Raw genomic sequence first — 9717 nt, forward strand, 5'->3', positions numbered from 1 at the left:
TATGGCTCCCATAGTTTCGAAAGGAGAGTGATCCAAAGTTGGAATGCTAATTTCGCTTTTTTTTTCATTGGCGTGTTTCACTGTATTTTTTTGCGTATTTACATTTAAAGCAAATTGAAGAATCTTTGCACACAATTATAAAACTCGTTTATCCAAAGATAATACATTGCAAAAAATAAATTTTAGTAAATATTCAAAAAATTTTATTATTTTATTTAATAAGAGTCGTAAAACTTTTGAATTGTAAGGTGTATAATAATTTATTGCATGACAAAATACAAAATTAGCGCAAAATCAGTTGAATAGTTCAATCAAATTTTAAATATACGACTTTTTTAAAATTCAATTTCTCAGCAACTATTCAATCAATTTCTCTCAAATTTTGTATTTCGCCTTGTAAAATTAGATCCTTTAAAATGGTGCAAAAAACTTACAATTCGAAATTTTTTCGACTATTGCTAAATAAAAAAAATGGTTAATATTTACTAAAATCAATTTCTTGCAGGGATTTATCTTTGAATAACGAATCTGATAATGAAAAATATGTGACCAAAGATTTTCAATTTGCTTAAAAAGTTCTCGAGATATGGCGAAATACACAAAATATAAACTTAACATTAGGGGGTCCGAACTTTGGATCGCTCTCCTGACCACTATGGGGACCATATTCCCCAGATTGCCGCAGTTCTTATATTTTGGGAGTCAAAAATCCGATCCCGTTGAAAAAAGATATGTTTATTCAGAGAAAGTATGTTTTTGTGTCTGATTTCTTAACTTAAAATATTTCATGCACCAATTTAGCATGTTTGATGTCACCCCCTCAAACCATTAAAATGAAATTCTAGAACGTGAAGATCCGATCATTAGATCAAAAGTTATTCAGTTGGTTCGTTTTTTATTTTGCTCACTGTATATCGCTTATTTTACGTTCCTTAATATTACATAATTGAGTTTAATTTTACTTACTTTGTGTAAAAATGCATTGATAACATAAAAAGAAAAGTAATTTTTAAAAGTTAATAATAAAAGTTAAGGTAAACATATTCTGTTTTTTATACATGTCTATGAAATATTTACTTTTTCTGATTCTTAAAATGATAAAATATATTTTTCACAATACAAATACTTTTCAAAATCCTGAATAAACTACATGAAACCCATTACTTATTGTTGTTTAATACAATTCCACCACTTCCTTGATTAAATAAACAAATTTATTTCTGAACATGCCTTGCATAGCTCATAAAAATTTCATTTTTTTAAATGTTACATTGGGTAGTTAAGTTGCTTACGTTTACTTTCTTAAAACATCCCCTCCGTTTAACGCCAAGCATATTTCTTCTAAATGCCCGATTGACCTAATGGATAGCCTAATACATAATTGATAAATCTAATACCTGATACCTAATTAATAAAATTTTCAAAATAGTTATTGACTTAAACAAAATAACGGAATCATATAACGTATTTTAAGCCACTGATTTTCTCTAGTGAGTTCATATGATTTCTTAATTGTTTTAATTTTAAACCAAGCCTCCTAATAAAACAATAAAAATAAGAAACGTTTTTTTAGAAGTTGCAGTAGGAAAATTTCTCAAACTTATATTTTTGAAATTATTATCCGCTTGTTTTTAAAATATTTAATAATAAACTTTCTATCATGCTTTTATAATATTCAAAATTTATAAGTGGAATACAAAATAACCGAAATACATTCCATTTTGATTGAGTGACTGAAATAGTAAACTAACTTTTAATTGAAATTGAATTAAAAATTACAGTAAGAAAATTCTTTCAACTTATATTTTTGAAATTATTATCTGCTTGTTTTTAAAATATTTAATAATAAACTTTCTATCATGCTTTTATAATATTCAAAATTTATAAGTGGAATACAAAATAACCGAAATACATTCCATTTTAATTGAGTAACTGAAATAGTAAATTAACTTTTAATTGAAATTGAATTAAAAATTACAGTAAGAAAATTCTCTCAACTTATATTTTTGAAATTATTATCTGCTTGTTTTTAAAATATTTAATAATAAACTTTCTATCATGCTTTTATAATATTCAAAATTTATAAGTGGAATACAAAATAACCGAAATACATTCCATTTTAATTGAGCAATTTAAATAGTAAATTAACTTTTAATTGAAATTGAATTAAAAGTTATAGTAGGAAAATTCGTTAAACTTATATTTTTGAAATTATGATCTGCTTGTTTTTAAAATATTTAATATTAAACTTTCTATCATGCTTATATAATATTCAAAATTTATAAGTGGAATACAAAATAACCGAAATACATTCCATTTTAATTGAGCAATTGAAATAGTAAATTAACTTTTAATTGAAATTGAATTAAAAGTTACAGTAGGAAAATTCGTTAAACGTTTGTTTTTGAAATTATTATCAGCTTGTTTTTAAAATATTTAATATTAAACTTTCTATCATGCTTATATAATATTTAAAATTCATAACAGGAATACGAAATACCAAAGTACATTCCATTTTAACTGAGCAATTTTAATAGTAAACTATCTTTTAATTGAAATTGAATTAAAAGTTACAGTAGGAAAATTCGTTAAACGTTATATAATATACAAAAATCATAAGTGGAATACAAAATGCATTCCATTTTAATTGAGCAATTGAAATAGTAAATTAACTTTTAATTGAAATTGAATTAAAAGTTACAGTAGGAAAATTTGTTAAACGTTTGTTTTTGAAATTATTATCTGCTTGTTTTTAAAATATTTAATATTAAACTTTCTACCATGCTTATATAATATTCAAATTCATAACAGGAATACAAAATACCAAAGTACATTCCATTTTAACTGAGCAATTTAAATAGTAAATTAATTTTTAATTGAAATTGAATTAAAAGTTACAATAGGAAAATTCTTGAAACCCATGTTTTTGAAATTATTATCTGCTTGTTTTTAAAATATTTAATATTAAACTTTCTATCATGCTTATATAATATTCAAAATTCATAAGTGGAATACAAAATGCATTCCATTTTAATTGAGCAATTGAAATAGTAAATTAACTTTTAATTGAAATTGAATTAAAAGTTACAGTAGGAAAATTCGCTAAACGTTTGTTTTTGAAATTATTATCTGCTTGTTTTTAAAATATTTAATATTAAACTTTCTATCATGCTTATATAATATTGAAATTCATAACAGGAATACAAAATACCAAAGTACATTCCATTTTAACTGAGCAATTTAAAAAGTAAATTAATTTTTAATTGAAATTGAATTGAAAGTTACAATAGGAAAATTCTTGAAACCCATGTTTTTGAAATTATTATCTGCTTGTTTTTAAAATATTTAATATTAAACTTTCTATCATGCTTATATAATATTCAAAATTTATAAGTGGAATACAAAATAACCGAAATAGATTCCATTTTAATTGAGCAATTGAAATAGTAAATTAACTTTTAATTGAAATTGAATTAAAAGTTACAATAGAAAAATTCTTGAAACTTATGTTTTTGAAATTATTATCTGCTTGTTTTTAAAACATTTAATATTAAACTTTTTTATTCTTATATAATTTTCAAAATCATAACTGCAATACAAAATAACCCAAATACTATCCATATTAATTGAATTATTGAAATGGCTTAAATTCTATCACTTCCTTGGTGATCTTAACTATTTTATTCTACGCATGACCTGTTATAATTCACAATCACATTCATTCATCTTTAACAACTGGAAGCTCCGCATGATTGATTCTATTGTGTCAGATACAGACATTCCCTACGTTACAATTCGGTAAAAGAACTCAAACCAAAATAACTTGTTTGAGCTTCCTTCATGCAAATGACTGTTTATGAACCATATTAACTTTTTTTGTATTTCTTTGAGAGAACGATGCGAAGCGGAAATTAGAATGAAACATCAAGGCTGAAACAGTTAGATGTGTTTGAAAATACGCATTCAACTAATTTAATAGGGCTTTAATCTTTTAGATATAAATTTAAACACGTTTAATTAAAATTTAGCTTTCTCCTGGTAGGGAAAAGTTATACCACATATGGTTAAATTATACTTTTATAGTTAAAACAAATGGTTACTTCTAGACTTACGCATTTCCTGTGAGAATTATATGGAAATGAGAAATAATATTATTTTGTAGGTTTAAATATGTGCCATCTAATTAATATCTGTATGCATTTTGACACTGCTTATATAATTTGAAATTATTTAAAAATTTTAGTAATTAAACTTAAATATTTAAAAAAAAATGCTGCAACTAAATATATCATTAAAACAAACAAACGAAGTGGAAATTAATATCAAGCATTGAATATATTTGATTATACGTATTCAGTTTAATTGAGTTAGCAATTTTAATACTTTACTTAAATATTTTTTAAAGAAATGCTACTACTAAATATATAATGAAAACAAACAAACGAACGAAGCAAAAATTGATATCTAGTATTGAATATACTTGATTATATACATATACAGTTTAACTAATTTAATAATATAGATAAAAATTTCATAATTTTTTTCAACTGTTTATAAAAATATGCGCTATAAATAGTTTAATTATACTGCAATATTCAAAACAAATTACTTCTTCGAGGCGTACGTTCTATTGGAATTAAGTGGAATTCAGAAGTAATATTACTATGTTGGAAAGGTTTGGAATGAAATTATTTAAACAGTCAGCAAAAGCAAAATCATGGCGTAAACTAACTTCTAACGAAGGCAAGAGTCCGCCTAATACCTCTTAGAAGAGAAAAGATCTTTGCACATGTTACCATAAACGAGAACACCGAAGTCAAGCATCACTGGCTGCGGTCTGTGTGCGGGTGGGTGACCACTTGGACCCGTCTGCGTGGGACCGAGGGTGTGCGGTATTAATCCTCGTTAAACTGTTCTACCGTAAAGTGCTCGACTTCGAGTGCAGGTCGTCGGGCTACCGAAGCGGGGGTGCCATCCCCTCTGCAGAGGGTCAAAATTGTGATGGCGTGTCTTTGGATCATCCGCAGGGATGTTTCCCTGACCGTCGCCCATAACCCATCGTGCAGCTCTAGTGCGACGTAAATGAACTACAACAACAATAAACTAGAAATCTGATTCTTCAGTAATATGAAGGTTGTGACATCGTTCTAATTTTTCCTGTTGTTGCTGTTGCACATCCCCAAGATCAGCAGGCTAAATTAGGTTCATGATTTTGTGCACCATAAAAAAGTTCAATAAAAACACAGGATTGTCCGTCATATCTAGTCTAGTAAGCCCCAGGCAAGCAAGAACTGATATCAATCCCTGCTTGCAATGATTGCTTACAATGATTGATCTAATATTTCCTTCACTGCGCAGTTTAGGTTTGTTCTTTCGGACTACTCAAGTGACCCACGAGAAGGTTTTCTCTCCTCTAGGAGCTGTTAGCCCACCCACGGCTGTTGAGCTATAGAAGAAGAACATTGTTCAACAAGTTAAGACCCAATGTGATCTATCACGATATAAAAGAAAATTGATTGAAAATTTATACAAATTCATGATCTGTATACATTTTGCCACAGTATAATTTAAAATTATTTAACAATCTTAATGAAATATTTCTTAAGAAATTGTAACAAGTAAATTTAGAACAAAACATTTCATATACAGGTTGTTTTACTGTCAATGCGACAAATTTACAAGAGTTGTATCAGATCTAAGGAATCAGAATTACAGAGTCCGTAATGCAACCGTTATGCGTGGACGACGTAAATATGAGGCAAGGATTGTTCAATTGAAGAATCTCTGTTGTTGCGAGATTCCAGAACGTCAGGCCATTCATCGCACTTGGAACTGCTTTTGGTCATCTGTTCTTCCTGTATTTTCTCTAAATTGTTCTAAACTACTTTATAAAAATTATTTCATTAAAACCAATTTTGTTTTTTAATTTAACACATCAAAAATTATTCATAGTTTTTGTCATATCTAGAAAAGTTTTCACGTACAAACAAGAGATAAAACAAATGTTTCAATATAATAACAACAATTCGTTTTGAAATGAGTGTTAGTGGAATTTTTTTTGCAATTTTGTTGGTTGAGCAAAACATAATAATTATAATAATAATAATTATTTTTTAAATATAACATGACTAATTTTATAATATCACAACAATATGTGTTATTTGACACATCGCGACAATGTAATACATCACAACAACAAACTCAATAAGAATGTTTGTGATGAAGCGCTATTTAACCTCAAATAAAAACCCCGTAGTGTCCAACTCTTGAATCAGTTGGGGGGGGGGGGGACTGATTCGAGACGAATCTCAAATGTGATCGTTGATTGATACCTTGTACACTATTGTTTTTAATTAAACAAGTTTTGTATTAATGTGATATTTTTTATTCGTTTAAATATTTTATAACCGTCGTTGAACAGCTGACCCAATTTTGGGTTTACTATTACCAATGTTCAACTCCGTTTTGTCAAAATCCGTTGTCAAAATTTGGACCCCTTAATGCTAGTTTAACTCTTTACGTATTTCGCCATATTTCGAAATCTTAAGCAATTTTAAAATTCGTTTATCTAAAGATAATTCAATGCAAAAAATAATTTTAGGGAAATAAATTTTTAAATTGCCTTAAAAATTTCTCGAGATATGGCGAAATACGCAACTAGTAAAAGTAGCATTAAGTGGTCCAAATTTTGGACCGCTCTCCTGTCCTAACTATTGGGGCGTATTTCACAGATTGCAACTACTAAATATTTTTAAATTAAATTTTTTTTTGATAAAAAATTTTTTTTGAAAATAAAATTCGTTAATTTCTTTTAAATGTATTAATATTACATTTATTGCTTTAAATCTCTTTAAATGAAACGTATCACTTTTTAAAGTTTAGTCAAAATTTCTTTTTCCTCTATAACATTTTACGAAATCATGATGAATTAGACATCGTTTGAATTCAAAAATTGGTTCCCGAGAATAAAGACAAAAAATAAATAAATATATAAACAATAAATGACAGTAAAATTAGATAATTTTTCATGTATGGTATCCTTGAAATATTTAAAAACCTTGTATTCTGAAGGGAAAAAAAATCCTTTAAAATATTTAAGAAATGTAAGTCTGCTTTTTTATTTTTGGTAATTATTTAGATGATTTATAATAGAAATCTTATGCAATTTAACTTTTAATTGTCTTGAATAATTTTAATACCACATGATTTAATTTTAATACCACAGCATTTGTTGCCATATATGCATTCAAAACTTCAAAATGTATGTGTGGCAAAATATACAAGTGTAAAAATTATTTAATTCATTTTTTCTTTCTAAACTATTAGGAATTGTTATGTATATAGGACCTTTAGTCCTGTATAGTGTCTTATTGATTTATTTTCCATGTTCATAACACGAAAACCAACCAACAATTGTTATAAATGAAGTAAAATAAAATACTGCTCTCACAATGTTACTATGTATTCTTTAATCACTTAGCTCATCAGCTAAAGCCTTATCCTAAACTTAGTGTTTGACTTAAAATCTTTTTAATATCTCTAGTTTTCAAGGTTAAACTCAATCGCAGTAGCATAGTCAATCCTTACATAGCCATCATTTTTACAAAGCCTATTAGGTCAGTTCCTGTGTCATTAAGAAAAGTCTCAATACGGAAATAATTAAGGGAAAGCTGGAAATAGTTTTATAAGTTGCAGTAGGGATGACATGGTATGTATATGGTACCCACTATGGGTAAGTTAAGTTTGCTCCCTCCCCCAAATTCAGTTTAAGGCCCACCTGAACTTACTGAGGAACCATTTAAGCCATTTGAACATAAAAAAAATACTGAATTAAAAAAAATGCATCAGACGATATTTCAAAAAATAATTTCGCAGATTTCCAAACGACCTTTATTTTTTTTTTAAAAATGCGCATGAGGTTTATTATTTATTTATTTATTTTGAAGCTTTTCATTTTGAAATAATAGATATTTTTAGTATCTTAAATAATTTTTATAAATATTTTTTATGTATTTCTACTTCGTAAATATTATTCATAATCTTGTATGGTGTATTTGATGGCGAATTAGGCAACTAGTTTGGATTGGCACATTAAGACTGAAATAAACGGTCAAAATTAGAGAAATTAAATTATCAATTGAAACCGTGGTTCTCTTAAATATGGGCTGATATGTGGTGCGTTACACATTAATCAATTTATTTGTCGGATGAAGCTGAAATAGACCTTTACTCAAAACTACTCGTTTACTTAATTTTATTTAATCTGAAATTTTAAATTATTATCAGAGTAAAATAAGCGTTTTGAAAAAATTAAAATAATATAAATTAATGGAAGATAAAGAGAATATATTAAAACTAAATTAATAAAAATATAAGCAAATTATTAATGAAAGTAATTAACTTTCACAGTTTTTTTTTTTTTTTTTTGGATGCCTAATTTTTAAAAAATAAATATTTAGGACCAAAGTATAATTAAGCTACGTCAAAACTTTAAATTGTATCTAGAAAAATGAGTCAATATTACTTTAAAATAACATAAATGTACAAAAATAGTTGCGTTTAAAATAGATTTAACTTATTTAATTCAAAATAACTTAAGCTACTCTTTTATAGAAAAAATTTATATAATTTAAAATGTCAGTCGTGCCTTAAATTAGGAATTTTTAACTTCGGATGTAAAAATTGTGAGTCTAAATTAAACGCCAAAAGATCTCAGAACAAGTTTTTAGATAAAAGAGAAAGGAAAATTTAAGAGAAAGGAGAATTTAAGAAATTTCAGGCTCTCTTTTTCTCCCCCTTAAAGTTTTCTGAAATCAACTTACTTATTAATGAAGATTTTTAAAATTGCTATTAATATCTATTTTTTATTATTGCTTTATTTTGAAATTATAAACTATTCATTCAGGGGCTGATCCAGAAATTTTTCCTGGGGGGCGTCATGGACTCAGATTCCCCCTCCCACAATTAATTAAAAAAATAATAATAATAATAATAATAATAATAATACTTTTTTTTAAAAAAAAAACTTGTTTTTAATGGTGGGGGGGAATTAATACTTTTTTTTTGAAAAAAAAACTGGTTTTTAATGCTAATCTTCTCATTTATTTTTTTCATAATGAACAATAGAACAATACATAAATAAAATAATTCAAGTATTCAGCATCATTAAATAATAAATGCAATGCGTTTTCTAGAAACTTTGGCAAATCTGTCAGTGATTTTTTCAACATCCATATAGAAAAACAAAAATCGATTTTTCCGACCTACCTAGGTGTTATATGCCCCCTTAAATAATTTTTAAAATATTTTATTTCCTTTGTGAAATGTTAAAAAAAAATTTTTTTTTTCAATTTTGAGGGGGTCATGACCCTCTGGATCCGCCACTGTATTCAACACATCCTTAAACAAATATATATTCAACACAGACTTGAGATTTTTAATTAATACAAAGTAGCGAATCACCGCAAGTAGAGAGAATTAAAATCATCAAAATCAATTTATTTGTCGGATGAAGCTGAAATAGACTTCTAAAGGAAAACAGCTCTTCACTTAATTTTATTTATTTTGAAAATTGAAATTATTATTGGAGCAAGATCGTTAAATTATTATTAGAGCAAGTTTACGAAAAATAAAGAATATTAATCAATAATGAAATAAAATAAAAACAATGATATGATATTGCAAATTAAACACAAAATCTGAATTCCGAAAGGATTT

This window comes from Parasteatoda tepidariorum, chromosome 1, assembly GCF_982258835.1.
Source record: "Parasteatoda tepidariorum strain Cologne lab strain chromosome 1, Ptep-v5.0, whole genome shotgun sequence".
Classification (NCBI taxonomy): domain Eukaryota; kingdom Metazoa; phylum Arthropoda; class Arachnida; order Araneae; family Theridiidae; genus Parasteatoda; species Parasteatoda tepidariorum.